Source organism: Giraffa tippelskirchi, chromosome 12, assembly GCF_054371585.1.
Source record: "Giraffa tippelskirchi isolate mGirTip1 chromosome 12, T2T-mGirTip1v1.2.pri, whole genome shotgun sequence".
Taxonomy (NCBI): domain Eukaryota; kingdom Metazoa; phylum Chordata; class Mammalia; order Artiodactyla; family Giraffidae; genus Giraffa; species Giraffa tippelskirchi.
In genome coordinates, this window is record NC_137286.1 from 50,613,324 (window position 1) to 50,635,044 (window position 21,721).

A 21,721-nucleotide genomic window follows, 5' to 3' on the forward strand; every position below is an offset into this window, starting at 1 on the left:
CTTTCCATGTGGCTATTCAGGGTCCTGGTTCCTTCCATCTCCACCAGGTGCCCTGAGTTCTTTCCATTCAGCTGATGGCCTGGGAAAGGGATTATGTGGAAGTCAAGTGTGTGTCTGAATCACCTTAATCTGCAGGAGACAACATCACTTCTGCACATATCTCCTTGGTAAGAACTAGTTCTGTCTAGGTACTGGGAAATGTAGTGTTTCCTGGGCAGCCATTTCCCCCGCAAACTCTTGCACAACAAGGAGGTAGAGATTCAGATCAGTCATACTGGAGCTTCCTGCTTGAACTTATGCAAGCCACTGATTGACAGATGTGACATCCCCTGAGCAGAGTGGTCAGAGAGTAGAAGCATAGCTGTTTGTCAGCAAATTCTTTAGATGGGTAAAAATCTTCCATGGATTACAAAGAATGTCAATGTCGTGTATTTCCAAGTGTTAGTCACTCAGTTGTGTCCGACTCTTTGCGACCCCATGAACTGTAGTCCACCAGTCTCCTCTGTCCATGGAATTTTTCAGGCAAGAATACTGGAGTGGGTAGCCATTCCCACTTCCAGAGGGATCTTCCCAACCCAGGGATCGAACCCAGGTCTCCTGCATTGCAGGCAGATTCTTTACTGTCTGAGTATTTCCAAAATTATTAGTAAAACTAAACACCCCTTTGTGTAAGAAGTGGCTATACCTCTAAAACACTCCTGTTGGCATTTCTAATGGGTTCAGCTATTCAGAGAACAAAATAGTATCATATCTTAAAGTTGAAAACATGGACATCTTATGACCTGGCAATTCCATCAGTACTATTGATAAGGATTTATTTTCCAGTCAACAACCCCAGACAACTAAATAGTGAAAACAGCTGCATATATAAATAACTCCTAGTGGCTTCATTTTTGACAAGATGACATCTGAAGAGCAGGAAAAAATTGACCAAGTTCTTATGAGAGAGAAATCGATTCTTTTGGAATGCCTCTGTCAGCAGGGAAAATGCACTTTGGCAGCAAGTTTCTAAATGATGGAGACCGTCATGCTGTTTGTCTCACAGACATTCTCAGGGCAAGTCTGAGAATTAGAATTTGAGTAGGTAAAAATATCTGTGCAGAGAAGAATCAATGAATCAGGTAGTTCTTATGAGTAGATGGGCAAATATATGAGATGGAATCGTAAATTTTACAGTAACATTTAAAAAAAATTAACAGAAGTATTGATTCAGGGAGAATGGAAATGTTCTAGGATTTCTCAGTTGTAGGAGAAGTGGAGATTTAGAGATAATAATTTTCTTTGCAGACTGACTATTAAGTAACATGATAGGAGCATGATCATGATCACCCTAATGATACATGTAGTAAATTTTCTTTTGTATGGTCACTTAACTGAGGACCTCAGCTCTTCAGAAGAGTGTGCTAGAAATATAAAATGTATATATTTGGGTAGAGACATGGATGGACCTAGAAACTGTCACACAGAGTGAAGAAAGTCAGAAAGAGAAAAATAAATATCATATATTAATGCATATATGTGAAATCTAGAATGATGGTACAAGTGAACTTGTTTGCAAAACAGCAGTAGAGACACACATGTGGAGAACAAACTTGGTATGGACACCAAGGAGGGAAAGGATGTGGTGGGATGAACTGGGAGACTGGGATTGACATATATATGTATGTACATACACCACTACGTTTAAATAGATGCCTAAGGAGACCCCGCTGCACAGCCCAGGGAACCCTACTCAGTGTTCTGTGGTGACCTAAATGGGGAGGAAATCCAAAGAAGAGGGATAAACCAACACTTACAGCTGATTCAGTTTTGCTGTACAGCAGAAACCAGCACAGCATTGTAAAGTAACTACAGTCCAATAAAAATTAATTAAAAATAAGATTTATATAAAATAAAATAGATCCCTGAGCAGAAAACCATGTCACAGACTTCGTGGGCTTAAAGCTCCTACATTGTACTCAGAGTGGTTTCCTCACAACATTGCTTGAGTTTATCTAATTTAACTTTGTGCTTGTGTCTAAAAGAGATGACTGGCTGTTTCCTTCTTTAAATAGCATTGTTTAAGAGGAACACGTTAGAGGTGTAAGTGTGTGTGTGTGTGTGTGTGTGTGTGTGTGTGTGTGTGTGTACACACCTAAAACATGGTTCTTAACGGGGGGTGACTTTGCTTCTCCCTCTACCAGGTGACATTTGACACAGTGTCTGGAGACATTTATTTAAACTGAAGTGTAGTTGATTTACAATATTAAGTTAGTTCAAGTGTGCATGCAGGCGTGCTAAGCTGCTTCCGTCGTGTCTGACTCTGCGACACTCTGGACTGCGGCCCGCCAGGCTCCCTTGTCCACGAGATTCTCCAGGCAGGAATACCAGAGTGCGTTGCCATTTCCTCCTCCAGGGGTGCACATGTACAGTATAGGGATTCAGTTATTTTTTTCAGGTTATGTTCCATTATAGGTTATTATAAGATATTAGCTATGATTCTCTGTGCTATACTGTAAATCCTGGATGCTCCTCTGTGTTATGTATAGTAGTTTGTACCTGCTAACACCATACTCCTAATTTATCCTCCTCACTTCCTTTCCCTTTTTGTAACCAAAAGTTTGTTTTCTATGTCTGTGAATCTGTTTCTATTTTGTATATAGGCTCATTTGTATTATTTTTTAACTTAAAAATTTTTTTCTCTGCCTAGAAGAACAACAAGGAGTTTCTGTTTTATTTTTTATACAACAGTATAGTTCAATTAAGCTTTAAAATTTATATATAGTTAGTCTCTAAACCAAATACAAATTATATGACAAAAATTGTTTATTAGGAAAATTATTTGTTGGCTAATCTTGTTCTCTAATATAATTAAAGTTAATTAAACATGGTTGAATATCTAAGTGAAAAAATAATTTTGTAATATTATTAAATATTTTACTAAAATAAAGTTCATAATACCATGCTTGACAATACACTGATCTAATACAAAATGTTTTTACTCAAAATAACCTCTTTATTGTACATCATGCAAAATTATAAAATTATTTGAAAAAAATCCTAAGAAATGTATTTTTTGTGAAAAGGCTTAGTATATTAAAAGAAAAATTTAGCAAACGTATCTAAACAATTTTTAAGGTCTTTCCACTTTTGAGTGTCTATAATCTATGTTTATTCCATTTATCAGTTTATTATACAAGTAAATTAAGTTATTTAATCATTCAATATTTGTTGGCTCTTTAACATATTTATAGCATAATGACCTGTATTATTATTTGTATAACAATGGATGCATTATTTGGTTATTATAATGTATATTCTTTATGGATACATTTTAATTTTTAGCTATTTAATTCCAGTTAGACTAGAAGTCTTTCAAGAAAAAACTGTATGTGAGAATTCTTCACTTTCTTTGGGGAATTAATTAAAAGGACTATATCCTGCTGTTTCGAAATGTCTTGTTGAAAAAACTCTAAAATTGTGTTACTCTTTAGGTTCTACATATGAGTGATATCATATAGTATTTGTCTTTCTCTGTGTGATTTACCTCAGTAAGAATACTATTCTCTGGGTCCATCCATGCTGCTGAAAATGACAATGTTTCATTCTGTTTTATGGCTGAGTAATATTCCATTGTATATATATACACTGCAACTTGTTAAGTCAATTGTGTGTTGATGCCAAGACATGGGAACAACCCAAATGCCCAGTTTTGGATTGCTTTTGTTTTTTGATACTGAGTTGTATGAGCTATTTGTATATTTTGGAGAGATTTTTGATTGTCCTGACTGGGGAGGAAAGGAGATTTGTTACTGGCATTCGAAGATAGAGGCCAGGGATGTTGATAAAAATAGTAAAATACAAGACAGTTCCTACCCAAATAAAGAAATATCAGGCACAAAATATCAGTAGTTCTTCTCTAGAAGCAGGCAGAAGAACATCAGAAGGATGTGCATGGCAGCTTACAATCTAACAGTGAGGTAGGAAGCAGAAAAATGATAAAAACAGACACATGAGTTTCAAAAAATTAAATATGCAAAAGCATGTCAGGGTGACATGGCTTAGCATGGAGGCAAAGAACTCTATGCATGTCAATAAACTGCTGAGGCTATCTCTGTATCAGTGCACTGGGTGGTAACGGCTGTTCAAATAATGTTAATGTATTCAGTTTAATAAAATGTGTGGGTGATCTTTATTACCTGCAGCTAAGCCAGAATGCAGATGACACAGACTGACATCAGTGATAAACAAATACTTCTGAACAATGCCTGGGGCTAAGGGACTGATACCCAGTGTACTGGAGGCAGAATTTATATGAGAAAGGACGCACATTCAGACATCCCAGCCTTGCCAGTGTGTGACCTTGGACAAATTTTCTGACTCTCTGCAGGGGATTACCAGATCTACCACGCTGAGTGCTATGAAGTTTAAATAAAAAAATTTGTGCAAAGAGCCTGAGGCATAGAAAGCACTTAATACATAAGAACTTTTACTATAGAAATGATAAAGAAATCATTCATTCATAATGTTAATAATAAGTAAATACTACCTAGACTTATTAAAAAGCAGAGACATCACTTTTCCAATGAAGATCTGTATAATCAAAGCTATGGTTTTTCCAGTAGTCATCTACAGATGTGAGAGTTGGATCATAAAGAAGGCTGAGCACTGAAGAACAGATGCTTTTGAACTGTAGTGCTGGAGAAGACACTTGAGAGCTCCTTGGATTTCAAGGAGATGAAACCAGTCAATCCTAAAGGAAATCAACCCTGAATATTCACTGGAAGGACAGATGCTGAAGCTGAAGCTCCAATACTTTGGCCACTGGATGGGAAGAGCCAACTCATTGGAAAAGACCCTGATGCGGGGAAAGATTGAGGGCAGGAGGAGAAGGGGGCAACAAGAGGAGAGATGGTTGGATAGCATCACCAACTCAATGGACATGAATTTGAGCAAACTCGGGGAGATAGTAGAGGACAGAGGAAGCTGGCATGCTGCCGTCCATGGGGTCCTAGAGACTTGGACACAACTTAGCAACTGAACAGCAACAAAATCTATTTATATTTATGATGTATTTATAGAATAACAATATGTGAGGAATAATTGTTATAGATAATCTGATGTCTTGAGGTCTAGACATTTCAGTATCTTGGCGTTCGGCAAGTAAATGGTGATCAGCACAATGCTGGCTACCTGAACTCTATGAGCAGCCCACTGACCCATTCATCGACAGCAGTGATGAGTTTCCAGAGCAAGGAGTAAGAGTGAGGGTGCCTCTCAACCAGACAGACCTCGAGGACGGGAAGAAGGGAAACAAGCATTCACCTGAAATAAACACTCTAGATATTGAACAAAGGACTGCAACATTCTATTGTTGAATTTGATCCATTCAACAGTCATCTCATCGGAAAAGACCCTGGTGCTGGGAAAGATTGAGGGCAGGAGGAGAAGGGAGCGACAGAGGATGAGACGGTTGGATGGCATCACTGACTCAATGGACATGAGTTTGAGCAAACTCTGGAAGTTGGTGATGGACAGGGAGGCCTGGCGTGCTGCAGTCCATGGGGTCACAAAGAGTGAGATACGACTGAGTGACTAAACAACAACAACAGCCATCTCAGTGTTGGAGGGAGACTGTCAGTCTTGCCTATTCTGTCTCCTACCTGCTGGGAAAGCAAAGAAATCCTGCAGCATCTGCACATGGAATTAAATCACTTCCATCAGAAAGAACCCACATCAGTGAGGCAGTCACATACCCAAGACATGGTTAAGAGCATCAGTGACTATCTCTCTCTCCTTTAACTCCTGGACCTCTTATAGCTTCATCTTCAGACAGAACTAGGTTAGTATCCTGGCTTCAGGGCTTACTACCTTCGGGGCCTTGTTACCTTGGTGAAAAAACTATAGAGAAGCAAGTTACTTTATCTCTTTAAGCCTCAATTTCTTCACTTGTAAAATGGGATAGTAATAATTCCTATTTCTCAGGGTTATTGTGTAACAAACATTATTAAATAAAAATTAAATACATACATTCAATACATATAAAATATTATAGATAAAATCATGTCCATGAAGTAGCTCAAGGTTTGCATATAATAAGAATTCTATGAATGCTGACTGCTCTTTTCATTATTAATTATTACCACCCTTGGGATGGCTTTGGATGAAGATCTTATTGAATATTACCCTGATGATCTGGGACCTAAGTTGGCACTGCTCTCAAGGGGTAATTCTTCTACTGGATTTCCAGTAGTTAGCTTTTAAAATTTGCAAAAAAAAAAAAATTCAACTTTGAAATTCCTTTTCAATAAGGAATAGCAACTTTTTCCTTTTTAAAAAAGTTCAAACAGTATAATTAGTCAGAATTACTGTATGAAAGTGGCTATTATCAATAAATAGAAATTACAAACTCATTGTTGAAATTACAAACTCTTGTTGAAATTACAAACACATCTTATATCCTTTTTATACTTTCACATTGGTGAAAGGAACATGTCTTGGTTTATCCTGAGTTATTTCAAGTATTTTGAGTTACTGTTTTTTATTTTATTTTATTGTCTGTTTATTCTAAAATAAACAGGTAGGTCTTCACCTGCTTGAGTCCAGTGTCCCTTGTGGGAATGGTCTAGCCTTACTCCTGGGATACATGACTTTTGAACAGGTTGTGTGTACTGTATAGAAGACTGAACTTGTCTCAGTTGGGATAAACTTGCATTTTTTGCTGTCTGAGCAGATAAAGGTGAGACAGTAGCAAAAGCAGGGTTGTAGGTAGCAATAACTCTAAATATTGGTTTGCTTTGGGGCTTACACCTGGACCAGCTTCTCTATTAATGTCAACTTGTTAAGTGAGTTCAACCTGGCTGCTGGTTTTGAATACCATTAGCATGCTGATGATGGCATTTATATCTACAGCCCAAATCTCATCCCTGAGGTCATTTTTATCCATTGAACTGCCTACTTGACATCTCTATGGGACTGTCTAATTGGAAATCTAAACTTCACACATGCAGAACCTGATTTCATACCATGACCTTCACCAGGCCTATGCCTCTCTAGCTCAGTAAGTGGCCCCACTCCAGTGATGAAGAATTGCCTCATCTTCGTCTCCATTCCTGGGACTCTCTAAACCCTTGGAACCTCCCAGGTGATAGGACTGTCTTTGTTAATCATGGTGGGTCTCTTAGACCACACCTGATTCTATGCTAATGAGATGACTTAGGACAAGGGCTGGCCATGCCAGGAAGACAGCTATGTGATTTGAGGGCTGGGGCCTTGAGCCATCTGATATCAGCCCAATCTCTGAAGATGGGGGAGCTGGAGAGTAAATTCAATTCTGTGGCCAAGGATTCAATCCATAATGCCTATATAATGAAGCCCTCTTTAATACTCTGGGCACTAGGGCATGAGTGAGCTTCCTGATTTGTGATACACATTGATGTGCCAGGTGGGTGACACATCCTGAAAACATGGAAACTTCACCTTTGGGCTCCTCCCAGACCTCACCTTATGTGTCTCTTCATTTGGCTGGCCTTAATTTGTATCTTATATTATAAAATCGCAAATAAAATGTTTTCCTGAGATCTATGATTTGTTCTAGCAAATTGTTAAACCTGAAAGGAAATGGAACCCCAAATAGGCAGCCAGCTGGTTAGAAGTACAGGTGACCTGAGAACCCTGGAGCTTGTGGAGGACCATGCTGTAAACCTGTGAGGTTTGAACTAACTCCAGGTAGTTAGCCCGAGCTCATCCACTTCTTCCCATCTCTACTTCCCCCTTCTCAATCTCAGCCACCATCACTTAGGCCTGAACAGCCATGATGGTCTTTTCATTGGTCCTCCTCCTTCCACCCTTGGCTCTACAGTGTACTCTCTATTATCCTCCATTCTGTAATCAGAGTGATCTTATAGAAATGGAAATCACTTAATGACATGATACTGAAAAATGCTCCTGCAGTTTCCCCTCACACCTAGAATAAAGTTAAAATTTCTTCCCAGGGTCTACAAGGTCCTGCACAGACTTGTAGTTGTGTGTTTATCTAACCTCAATTCCCTTTATTCCCCAATGAGTCAGTGGTAAAGAATCTGCCAGCAATTCAGGAGATGCAAGAGATTCGGGTTCCATCCCTGGGTCAGGAAGATCCCCTGGAGCAGGCTGTGACAACCCACTCCAGTGTTCTTGCCTTGAGACTCTCGTGGCCAGAGGAGCCTGGTGGGCTACAGTCCATGGGGTCGCACAGAGTCAGACACGACTCAGCACGCACACATGCCCTTTATTCACTGTGCATCAGACGCACTGGCTTCCTTTCTGATCCTTTACCACAGTGATACTCAATCTAATTGCACTTTAAAATCACCAGGAACACTGAAAAAATACCAAGCATTCGAGTGAAGCCTGGGCATTGGTATTTTTAGAATGTTCTCTAGGGTCATCAAACGGGCAGCCAAGGTTGAAGGCCAGAGCATCAACACAAAGAGCTCTTTTCTGCCTCTAGACTTAATCCTTGTCATCCTGTCCACCTCGAGTGCTTTTGAAATTGCCAGGTCTCACTTCAGACATTATCTCCTCAGAGAGGACGATTCAGACATTGTCCTAAGGTGGGCCTTAGTGTTTTCCTCTTTCTCATCCCTTTATTTACTTTATAATCCTCACTTTAATTTGTAAGTATCTTGCTTATTTAGGTTTACTTACATCTGCTTCCCCCAGTAGAATGTGAGTACCATGAGAATGGAGTCTTCTTTGTTGCTGTATCTTCAACTGCTTAGCACAAAGGTTGGCATAGATGCTCAGCAAATACATTTTAAGTGTTTCTTAAGGAAATAATTGAATAACTGAAAAAACTAGCTAAGGTTCCACATGGAAAAATAGTGCTCAAAAATGCATAACCAATGGGGTCTACTGTATAGCACGTGGAGCTCTCTGCTCAGTGTGATAGCACGTGAACTCTGGATGGGAGCTGAGTCTGGGGGAGAACGGATACATGTAAATGTATGGCTGAATCCCTTTGTTTTCACCTGAAATTATCACAACACTGTTCATTGACTATACCACCATACAAAATAAAAAGTTTTTTTTTTAAAAGAAAACTAGTAGTTGATGAATTTAACGGCTCCTTTGTCCTTCTGTATGTAGTTTATCTGTATCTATATCTACATCTCTATTTCTACATGTCTATAGACACAAACATATGAATATGTATCATAAATGCACATACACATACTATATGTGTACTATATATTTTTTCCTAGGAAAAAATGGTTCTTTTAAAAATATTTGTCCAACACTGTGAAAATGTGAAGTAAATGAGTCCCAGGAGCCCTAAATAGGAGAGGAACATTATTTGGCTGTCAGATTGGAGACTGCTCAGGTTGAGGTCTTGGGCTCAAAGCCCTCCTGGAACACTGCCTTTGTTGGACCAACTTCTGGTCCTCGCTCAGGCCTCAGCTTCGGTGTCACTGCTTTGCACCAAATTTGAGTGCCCTTCAGTGACAGTCACTGTGGAGGATTTGATGTGCCTATTTGTTTGTCCCGTCTCTCAGGGGCTGTCCTGTTTCCATTCTCTGAGCACCCAGAACAGTGCCTGGCAAACAGCTGGCGCTCAAACGGGCACCGGGTGCACCTGAGCACAGGGTAGCAACCGGAGAGGCTTCAGAGACACTCAGCTGGGCTCGGACCCTAGCGACGTCCTCAACTGCTCCATCACCCTGGACAGAGCCACTTCATTTAGAAGACAGAGAGAATAGCATCTACCCCAAGAGTTGTGGGGCCAAATGAACACTATACTGGGAAATGATTTTTAATGGCTATGTCCATTAAGTTTTAAATTAAATTAAATTTATTGACTTCCATGGGGTACATATTAATATATACAATGGAGTATACTCAGCATACTCAGTATACTCAGCCAAAAAAAGGAACAAAACTGGATCATTTGTAGAGACGTGGATGGACCTAGAGACTGTCATACAGAGTTAAGAAAGCCAGAAAGACAAAAACAAATATCTTATTAACGCATATATGCAGAATCAAGAAAAATGGTATAGACGATCTTATTTGCAGAGCAGAAATAGAGACACAGACTTAGAGAACAAATGTATGGATACCAAGAAGGGGAGAGGGCAGATGGGAGGAACTGGGAGACTGGGATTCCAGTCCATCCTAAAGGAGATCAGTCCTGGTGTTCATTGGAAGGACTGATGTTGAAGCTGAAACTCCAATACTTTGGCCACCTCATGCGAAGAGTTGACTCATTGGAAAAGACCCTGATGCTGGGAAGGATTGGGGGCAGGGGAGAAGGGGACGACAGAGGATGAGATGGCTGGATGGCATCATCGACTCGATGGACATGGGTTTGGGTGGACTCCGGGAGTTGGTGATGGACAGGGAGGCCTGGCGTGCTGCGATTCATGGGGTCGCAAAGAGTCGGACACGACTGAGCGACTGAACTGAACTGATTGACTTATATACATTATTGATACTATGTATAAAACAGATAACTAATGAGAACATGCTGTATAGCACAGAGAACCCTACTCAGTGCTCTGTGATGACCTAAATGGAAAGCAAATTCAAAAAGGAGGGTATATATGCATATGTATGGCTGATTAATTTTGCTGTACAGTAGAAACTAACACAACATTGTAAAGCAACCATTCTCTAAAAAAATTAATTTAAAAAATCTACTGGTTTCCCTAGTATTTTCTCAAAACAGAGACCTGAGACCTGGCCAATCATTTCAGACCATGGGGATTCATCAGGAGGCATGACTGTGCCCACTCTGCACCTGCTCCTCTGTGGTTCTTTCAGGCAACAGCATTTCCCCAAGTTTCTTGGCTAGTAAGCAGGGCTCTGAGCCGGTGCAGATTCTGTGAAGACCAAGCTCCCCTCCGGGTGGGGGCTTTGTGGAGACCTGGAGGGTGGGTTAGCATCTGTGACATAGAAACAGAAAATACATGCTGGGGTCTTTGGGTCACTTTTTCCCTGATCATTAAACTATAGCACGTGCAGGAAAGCTGTGAGTCTGAATATTAAATGTGGGGAACTGACAGTGGCTTCTTTGATGGATAATTCTCAATCTGATTCTCAGGAACTTACTGGTAAGACCTCATTGCTTGATTGATGAGGTTGTTGCCAAGGATTTCTTTTTTTAATCTTTGACATTTTTAGCTTGCCTACAATCCAGGAGCTTCAGGCACAGGCAGTTCTATTCTTTTCTGGGAAAATGAACCTCTTTCCATGAAATAAATTTGTTTCTGAAGGCTCATTTTGGTGTTTTCTCCCTCTGTCTTTCTGTGATGCAAGAAAGCTGTAATAAGATAGGCTGTCTAGCTGCAAATCTGAAACCATGGGGAATGAGGTTGTGCTCAGGAAATTAAAAAGAAAAATTCATGCTAGGTGGGGTTACCTATCTGTGAAATATACCATAAGATTGTCTGTAAATGTTTAAGCAAACAGTTGGAGGACACCACAAGCTCTATCCAAGTGGAAAAACACATCTACAGTTGGAGAGAACCCATTTCAAGTCTTGGCTCCGTAATCTACTATGTGTGTAATCTTGGGCAAATTTCTTAAATTCTTTAAATCTTAGTTTCCTTATTTTTCAGTATATAGTTTGCCAATGTATACAGCAGGGGATTTATTATAACAATTAAATGTGGTATTATTGTATCCGAAGCCCTTTGGATAATGCTCATACATCACAGGCACTGAGTATAAGGTTATTATCTCCATGGCCATCTTCATTATGAAGGTTCTTAGGGTACAGTTTCAAGGAGGTGGGAAAATTGGATGTGACTGCAACTTTGAAAATGAATTGTTGACAGTTTTGGGGGCACTTATCTAAATGCTGTGCAATATGTATTAACAACACTGTGAGGTAGGTTCTATTCTCATCTCGATCATATAGATTAGGAAAATGAGGCACAGAAACAAAGTCACACAGCTGAACATGGCCAAAACAGGATGCCAGTTTAGGGGGTGTAGATCCAGAACCTGTGTACCGAGCTACTGACTGTGTCAGCTTCCTTCCAGGGTATAAATCCAATTAACTTGTTTCATTACGTTAAGAAAGACCAATGAAGAGGCGGGAAAGAGTAAATTTTATTTATTTATTTGTTTACTTATGGCTGTGCAGAGTCTTCGCTGCTGTGTGGGTTTTTCCCTAGCTGCGGAGAGCGGGGACTACTCTCTAGCTGTGATGCTAGGGCCTCTGATGGTGGTGGCTTTTCTTGCTGTGGAGCACAGACCTTAGAGCACGCAGGCTTCAGTAGTTGCGGTTTCCGGGCTCTAGAGCACAGGCTCAATAGTTGCCGTGCATGGGCTTAGTTGCTCTGTGGCATGTGGAAACTTCCTGGATCAGGGATCAAACCTGTGTCTCCTGCATTGGGCGGTGGATTCTTTACCACTGAGCCACCAGCAAAGCCCCTACCTTTCTCCTCCTGACTTACTTCACTTAGTGTGATAATCTCGAATTCCTCTCATGTTGCCCTAGCTTTACTCGCATTACAAATAGCATTACTTCATCTGAGGCCCAAGGGCCCTAGAGCCTGTGCTCCACAACAAGAGAAGCCGCTACAATGAGAAGCCCGTGCACCACAATGGGAGAGCAGTCCCCACTCACCACAACTAGAGAAAGAGCCCACGCAGCAACAAAGACACAGCACAGCGAAAAACAAATAAATAAATTTTTAAAAATTTAAAAAAGACAAATACCATATGATATCACTTATATTCTTGTTTGGTTCCTAAGTCGTGTCTGACTCTTTTGCAACCCCATGGACTGTAGTCCACCAGGCTCCTCTGCCCATGGGATTTCCCAGGCAATATTACTGGAGTAGGTTGCCATTCCTTTATCCAGGGGATCATCCCGACTTAGGGATTGAACTCATGTCTCCTGCATTGCAGGCAGTTTTTTTTTTTTTTACCACTGAACTACCAGAGAAGTCCCTATCACTTATATATGGAATCTCAAATATGACACAAATGAACCTATCTATGAAGCAGAACGGAGAAGGCAATGGCACCCCACTCCAGTACTCTTGCCTGGAAAATCCCATGGATGGAGGAGCCTGGTAGGCTACAGTCCATGGGGTCGCTAAGAGTCGGACACGACTGAGCGACTTCACTTTCACTTTTCCCTTTCATGCACTGGAGAAGGAAATGGCAACCCACTCCAGTATTCTTGCCTGGAGAATCCCAGGGATGGCGGAGCCTGGTGGGCTGCCTTCTATGGGGTCGCACAGAGTCGGACACGACTGAAGCGACTTAGCAGCAGTAGCAGCAGCATGAAGCAGAAACGAATTCACAGACATAGAGAACGGACATTATTTGCTAAGGGGGACGAGAGGTGGGGGAGGGATGGAGTGGGAGTGTGGGGTTAGCAGACGCAAACTACTATACATATTAACAGAATGGATATATAGCTCATGCTCAGTTGTTTAGTCATGTCTGACTCTTTGCGACCCTTTGGACTGTAGCCCATCAGGCTTCTCTGTCCGTGGGACCTTTTGGGCAAGAACACTGGAGTTGGTTGTCAAGTCCTCCTCTAGGGGATCTTCTCTACCCAGGGATCAAACTTGTGTCTCCTGAATTGCAGGCGGATTCTTAGCTGCTGAGCCATTGGGGAAACCCCACTATATAGCTCAGGGAACCCATATTCAATACCCTACAATAAACCCTAATGGAAAGGAGTATGAAAAAGAATATATACATGTATAACTAAATCACTTTACTGCGTAGCAGAAACTACTGCAACATTGTAAATCAACTACACTTCAAAAAAATAAATTATTTTTGTTTTTAACATCAAATTTATTATTTATAATATTATATTGTATTATAATATAATATTGTATTAATTTTTTAATAATTTCTTTTTATCTACCAATTCTATTCTCTATCAATCATTCTTATCGCTTACAGTGTTATTACTCTTAATTTTAATAATATTTTAATTTTATAAAAGTATTTAAAAATTAACATAGATTTTATTTGCTTTACTGTAAACCAGTGGTCCACATATAGAAAAATTTGAGAGACATTTCCCCATCTAATCCTACTCCAAGACAGCACTGGGGGAAAAAAGATGGAAAAAACATGCTATTCCTGACATCAAGGACTTGAAATCTAACTGGGTGATTTATATGCATAAGTTTCCAGAATAATGAGACAATGTATGACATAATTATACAAAGAAATTTGTATTTGCCAAGTGGCAGGACTAAATCCAGGAGAGAGTTTTCTTGACTATATCACTGTATCAGTAGTCTTAAAATTTAACATTTAGTGTGAAGAATTTTGATTTTTTAATTGTTCAGTCACTCAGTCAAGTCTGACTCTGTGATCCCATGGACTGTAGCCCTCCAGGTTCCTCTGTCTATGGGATTTTTTTAGGCAAGAATACTGGAATGGATTGCCATTTCCTCCTCCAGGGGATCTTCCCAACCCAGGGATTGAACCTGCATCTCCTGCTTTGCAGGTGGATTCTTTACCCCTGAGACACCAAGGGGATTTTAAGCAATACAAAAAAGAAGAGTATAGTCTGGTGAGCCACCATTTGCTCATTACACAAATTCAATAATGATTAAACCCATTCTCATTTGATATATATTGCCAGTTACTTCTTCCCACCCCACTCCCTGGATTATTTTGAAGCAAATCTCAGATATATTGTTTCATGCATAAATATTATCAGAGTATCTTTAAAAGGTATGTGTCTTTAAAAAAACCTAATAATATCATTAAATTGCATAAAAGTTATTTACTTTCTAATCTTTGATCAATGTCCCAAATTTCCCTGATTGTCTTATAAACGTGTTCATGCAAATGAGCTTATGTGTTCTTGTACACGCTTGTGCATGGGCGTGTGTGTGTGTGTGTGTGTGTGTTCATACTTGGTTTGCTGGAAACAGGATGCAAGCAATCCACATATTACATTGATTGATTTATCTCACAAATGTCTTTTTAAATCTATAGCTTCCCTTTCCTTTTTAAAAAAATTTTCTGTGATCATTAAGAAAAAAAAATGTAATCAAATCAATCCATTCTTGCCTTACTGCTTCTGGATTCTCTGTCACGGTTAGTGAAGATTTCCCCATTCTCAGATTAGATACATTCAAACATGTTTTCTTCTGCATGTTTTCATATTTAAACCTCTGATTCATTTGGAATTTATTCTAGCATAAGTTGTGAAGGGTGGATCTAATTTTGTATTTTTCCAAATGACTATCCAAATTTCTCAGCACCATTTATAAAATGTCCATCCCCATATTTCTCTTTTAAATTTCCTCACCTGGTCAAGGGAGAATAGCAGTGTAAGAGAGATGAACAAATATTATTCAGACATTATAACAAATAAAGCAATCCATGTGTACTGATGCAGAAAAACACCTTTCATATGTTCAGTTCAGTTCAGTTCAGTCGCTCAGTCGTGTCGAACTCTTTTCGACCCCATGGGCTGCAGCATGCTAGGCCTCCCTGTCCATCACCAACTCCCAGAGCTTACTCAAACCCACATCCATTGAGTTGGTGATGCCATCCAAACATCTCATCCTCTGTCGTCCCCTTCTCCTCCTGCCTTCAATATTTCCCAACATCAGGGTCTTTTCCAAGGAGTCAGTTCTTTGCATCAGGTGGCCAAAGTACTGGAGTTTCAGCTTCAGCATCAGTCCTTCCAATGAATATTCAGGACCAATCTCCTTTAGGATGGACTGGTTGGATCTCCTTGCTGTCCAAGGGACTCTCAAGAGTCTTCTCCGACACCACAGTTCAAAAGCATCACTTCTTCAGCGCTCAGCTTTCTTTATAGTCCAACTCTCACATCCATACGTGACTACTGGAAAAACCATAGCTTTGACCAGATGGACCTTTGTTGGCAAAGTAATGTCTCTGGTTTTTAATAAGCTGTTCAGGTTGGTCATAACTTTTCTTCCAAGAGCAAATGTCTTTTAATTTCATGGCTGCAGCCACCATCTGCAGTGATTTTGGAGCCCCCCCAAATAAAGTCTTTCATATGTTATTAAAGTAAAAAAAAGATGTCAAGGTGAATACAGTATGAGTCAACTTTTGTTTTAAAATTATATATATATACACATACATATATATATATAATATATAATAAAAATATATATTCAGGAAAAATATATATGGAAAATACCTGGAAAGATATTCTTCAAACTAAATAATGGTTAACAGTGGTTACCTCTAGAGGTGGGAATAAAGGGGTTGAGTTTTAATTTTTTTCTTTATATACTTTAGCTATTTTTTTTTTACAATAAGCACATACTATATTGGCTCAAAAGTGAAATCTGAAAAAAAGATCATTAGCATATCTTTTTTTTAAATTAGTTTATATATCTATTTTTTTAACTTTACAATATTGTATTTGTTTTGCCATACATTGCCATGAATCCACCATGGGTGTACATGTGTTCCGCTTCCAACCACCCCCCCATCCCATCCCTCCGGGTCATCCCGGTGCACCAGCCCCCAACACCCTGTATCATGCATCGAACCTGGACTGGTGATTCGTTTCACATATGATAATTTACATGCTTCAGTGCCATTCTCCCATATCATCCCACCCTTGCTCTCTCCCACAGAGTTCATAATACTGTTCTATTTATCTGTGTCTCTTTTGATGCCTCGCATACAGAGTTATTTTTACCGATTTACTAAATTCCATATATATGTGTTAGTATACTGTACATTCAGCAAATGGTTATTGAGCTCCACCGTGTGCTAGGTTTGCTTGCATGCTCTATGTCTGTTTCCCCACAATGCATTTTCAAATCATCCACTTTCTCTGTTTCTCAGTTTCCTACTCTGAAAAAGGGAAGTTTTAGAATGCACTCAGGATGGACAGTTAGGAGACCTAGATTCTGGTCCCCATCCCTCTGGACTAGCTTGTGAACACCAGTTAGTGTATGGCTTCTCTGACCCTCTGCTTCTACACCTGTTAAAGGGGGCTTGGGTCAGGTCCTCTCTGCACTGTGCTGTCCCTCTCTGGAATCCTGTGATCTGACAACATTTTCATGTACTCTGCATGCATCATGTGACCAGTCCCATTCTAGCCAGGCTGGCCAATTCCAGTAAGTCCCTGAGCATCCAGCCTGGCTGGAAAGTAGAATTCAGAGAATATTTACTCTGTCTGATTATGCCCATTCTGCAGACCAGGATAGATTATTTAGGATAAATTATTTCATTTATATTTAAATTAAATATAGATTATTTAGAATAGATAGATTATTTAGGATAGAGAAATTATTTAGGATGGATAGATTATTTAGAATGGATAGATTATTTAGGATAGATTATTTAATTTATATTTACTTAGTATCATAGGTGGAAAATGTCAGGAAAATTTTGGGGATGGGAATTAAAAAGGGATTACATAAGTCTCTTGAGAATCAAGTTTTCTTTTTGTTGGATAGTGAAGTTTATTCTATTTGTTTTAATACCTTTTATTGAGTAATAAGTGCTTAATATAGCTTTTTAAAAAATGAGTACAGTGTGATTATGTTATAAATGCATTCAACTTAAGCAAAATCAGCTATATGTATGTGATTTTAGTGTTTTGCATAGAGCATGGACTTTATATGCAAGCTGACTTTCTTTTCTGGTGCTTAGCTGAAGAATCAGCTATCTGTTCCAATGCCATAAGAATTACTGCTTAGATTGATCAATCAACCAGCACTTGATCAATCTTGAGTGCTGTATTTAGTGGACAATTAAAGGAATTCAATTTTAACTATATATAATTTTTCACATTATAGCTGCCATTGGAAGCTAATACTGACATAAGATATATTTCTATTGTAATATCAATATATGCTCAGTGTAAAAAGTTGAAAAAATATAGCAGCAGAAGAAACTAAAAGTCATCTCTAATCTCTCTACATGGAGATAATAACTGTAATGGTTGTTCACGTTTATGGCTCTCCAATATTCACTCTAAGCACATGTTAATGTGTTAGGATATACATTTGAGATATTATTCTAGGTATTTTGCCCACTGGATTCCTTTGTACTTTGTACTCTATCCTGGGGTCATCCCTCACTGCCCTCCACTCTATTAGTTCTTAAAAGTTGAACATTACCTTTTGAAACTTTTGTCAGAATTAAAGAGCCTTGAATATCTAGCTCTGGGATGTCAATATTTTGAAGGTCTACGTCCTGGAGAATTCAGTGCATATCATTGCATGAGTGGGGCTTCCCTGGTGGTCCAGTGGTTAAGAATTTGGCTGCCAATGCAGCGCACACAGGTTCGATCCCTGGTCCTGGAAGATTCCATATGCCTCAGGGCAACTAAGCCTGTGTTCAATTAACTGTGCCACAATTACTGAAGCACTGAACCCTTGCACTGTAGAGTCCCTGCTCTACAGGGACACAGAGCATTGGCGAGGAGAGAAGTGGATGGAGTTGAGAAAAACTATGTGGGCTTGAGGGGACCCAGCCCCGAGCTGCTGCCCATTCTTTGCTAGAGAGAGCCCCATCTATGCTGGCAACTGGGAAATGGGTCAAGTCCTGCTGACTACTGCGCCCCCCTGGAGTAAGCTTTTGTATTACCAGGGCCAAGAAACAAAGTAGGTGTTCCCTCCCTATCATCACACTAGGATCACCCACAGGGATCTGTCAGTGTGTTTCTGGCATGTTGATCACCTGGCGTGAGTGTTGTCCATCTGTCCCCCGAGACACTGCTAGTCTCAATCGAATCACCTCGTGTGTCCAGTGCCCACTTTGCTGGTCAACAACACTTGTGAGCCCAGCTGGAGCCTGGGCCCTGGACACCTGGAGGGGCAGTGGTGAGGTCACACAGAAAGACCCAGCTGTGGTTCTTTGGTGAAATCAGTTCTCTGAAACACCAACTCATCCCTTAGACATTCAAAATTGGCACATACTCCACGGCCTGTTCAGAGAGCCTTCTTTTCCGCTTTATAATCTAATCATACATTTCCTCCTGTGATTAAATATTCTCCAGGAGAATGATTTTCATGGTTTCAGGGCATGTGCAGGTAGCATAATTTATTTTTAAAAATCCCCTCTTGTTGGACATGCAGATGATTTCCAGTGTTTTGCTGCTGCAAACAGTGTTACAATGACTTGCCTTGTGAAATCTTTGTAAATGTCTCTGAATTGAAAACAGACTGTTTAAAAATGTTAAGCAATCACAAAACAAGGACTATGAACATGATTGTCTGGGTTTTGCCCTTGCTTTCCAAGATTATCAGCAGCCCATAAAGCAGCTGAAGCCTCAGCTGCCTTGCAGATGGGCGAAGCCCACAGGGGCTTCATGTGGACTTAACACACACTGGAGAGGGGAAGAAAGGCAGACACAGGAGTTTAAGATTGCCATGGAAACACGCTTCCTGGCTAAATATACATCTTGCTATCTAACCCATGTCTCAGAGCCTACAATGACCCGTATATGCGGAGTGAGGTCCCACTTTGGGGTCAGCAGTTTCCGAGGAGACTCTGCAGTCCCTAGCAGCCTTTGCCCTCTCCCTTATGACTCAGGAAGTCCAGCTGGAGTTGTCCTCACACATGAACAGAAAAGCTGTGAAATATTAACGCTCTGTTACTGACTCTTCTGCAAACACTTGGAGAGTATCAGCCCCTTCCAAATCAATAAGCTTTGCATTATGCATGAGTGCCCTGAAATCACGCTTATCCTTTTGGTTACATGGTGGGAGGACTAGGAGCACAGGCCTGAGGAAGCTGCCAAACTGGGAGGGTCATAGTCCCTTTTTTCAATGTTTTTACTGCAGAAGCAGTTCAGTCAGTGCAGAGAACGAGAGTATGTTACCCATCAAACAACCTAGGACTTGGAGAAGCCCAGGGGGTCACTTTGATTTTTCTACTCTTTCATATTAGAAAAAGGGAAGTCGTGTTGTGCAGCAGAAACTAACATGACATTGTAATGCAATTATATCTAATTAGAAAATAAATAATTAAAAAAAAGAAAGAAAAAGGGAAGTGGTAAGACTTTAACATATTTTATCTCTGTTTACACACACATTACAGTAAATTTGGAGAGTACAGAAAGATATTAAAATTTTAAAAAATTTGCCATTTCCACTCCCTAGTGGGATGGAAAGTTCACAGCATTGCATATTACGGCTGCCCCTGCAATAGGCATAATTATCAACATTCCCCTTTAGAGTGGTACATTTGTTACAGTCAATAACTTATACTGACACATCACTTTCACCTAAGTCTGTAGGGTTCACTGTTGGTGGTGTATATTCTGTAGATTTGGATAAATGTATGAAGACATGCATTTACCGTATGACTGTCATAAAGATTAGTTTCACGGCCTTAAAAATCCTCTGTGCTGGATTTTTAGGGCAATGAATACATTGTATATGATACTATGATGAAGCATACATGTTACTGTACATTTGTGCAAACCTACAGAATGTACAACATCAAGAGTGAACCCTCATGTAAACTGTAGACTTTGGGTGATTCTGATGTGTCAGTGTATTTTTATTAATCATAACATACGTACTACTCCGGTGGGGGAAGCTGATAATGGAAGAGGACTTGATGGACATGCATCTGAGCAAGCTCCAGGAGTTGGTGATGAACAGGAAAGCCTGGTGTGCTGCAGTCCATGGGGCAGCATAGAGTTGGACACGACTGAGCGACTGAACTGAACTGACTGATGCATGTATGGGAGCAGAAGATATATAAGAAGCCTCTGTACCTTCTTCCTTACTTTTGCTGTGAACCTAAAACTTCCCTAAAAAAAATAAAGCCTATTATTAAAAAAACACCCTTCATGCTTTGCCTAGTTATCCCTTAATTTTAATTTACATATGTCTTTATATTTAAAATGGGATTCTTGTAGACAACATAGAGTGGAGTCTTGCTTTTTGATCTACTCTGTCAAAGTCTATCTTTTAATTGGGTTGTTTATACTTTTGAAATTTAAAATGTTTATGGATACAGTTGGATTACTATCTACACTATTTGTTTCTGTTTTCTGTTCATTGCCCTTGTTCTTTATTCCTATTTTTGTCATCCACTCTTTCCCCCTTATTTGTAGTTTTACTTGAGCACTTTATATAATTCCATTTTCTCTCCTTTCTTAGCATATCAGTTTTACTGCTTTTTCAGCTTTATTTAAGGGGTTGCCCTTGGTAGAAATTGAGCTTCCCAGGTGATGCAGTGGTAAAGAATCTGCTTGCCAATGCAGGAGACACAGGAGATATAGGTTCGATCCCTGGGTCAGGAAGATCCCCTGGAGGAGGAAATGGCAATCTACTCCAGTATTCTTGCCTGGAATATTCTATACACAGAGGAACCTGGCAGGCTACAGTCCATGGGGTTGCAAAAAGTTGGATAAGACCACGCAACTGATTATGCATGCAGGCAGGCCTAGATAGAATTTGCAATACACATATTTACAGATGAATCCAAGTTCATTTTCTTTCTTTTTAATTTATTAATTAATTAATTTGGCTGCACCAAATCAGCTTGTGGGATCCTAGTTCCCTGACCAGGGATCAAACCCATGTCCACAGCAATGAAATCAAGGACTCTTAACTACTGGATCGCTAGGGAATTCCGAAGCCCACCTTCAGATACTGTTATACTGCTTCACAGGTACTGCAAGTACCTATGAAAACAAAATATTCCCAATTCCTTCCTCCCAACCCTTGCTTATACCTTATATCACAGCAGTCATTTATCTCACTCATACAGAAGCATATGGAAGTGTGTATGCTTATATATACAATTACAT

General features: G+C 39.9%; 1 long non-coding RNA gene across 1 annotated transcript in view; it reads right to left on the reverse strand.

Moving 5' to 3' along the window:
- LOC145529801 (uncharacterized) overlaps positions 1-21,721 on the reverse strand; it is a 69,412-nt gene that overhangs the window by 45,117 nt on the left and 2,574 nt on the right. The window lies entirely within an intron of this gene.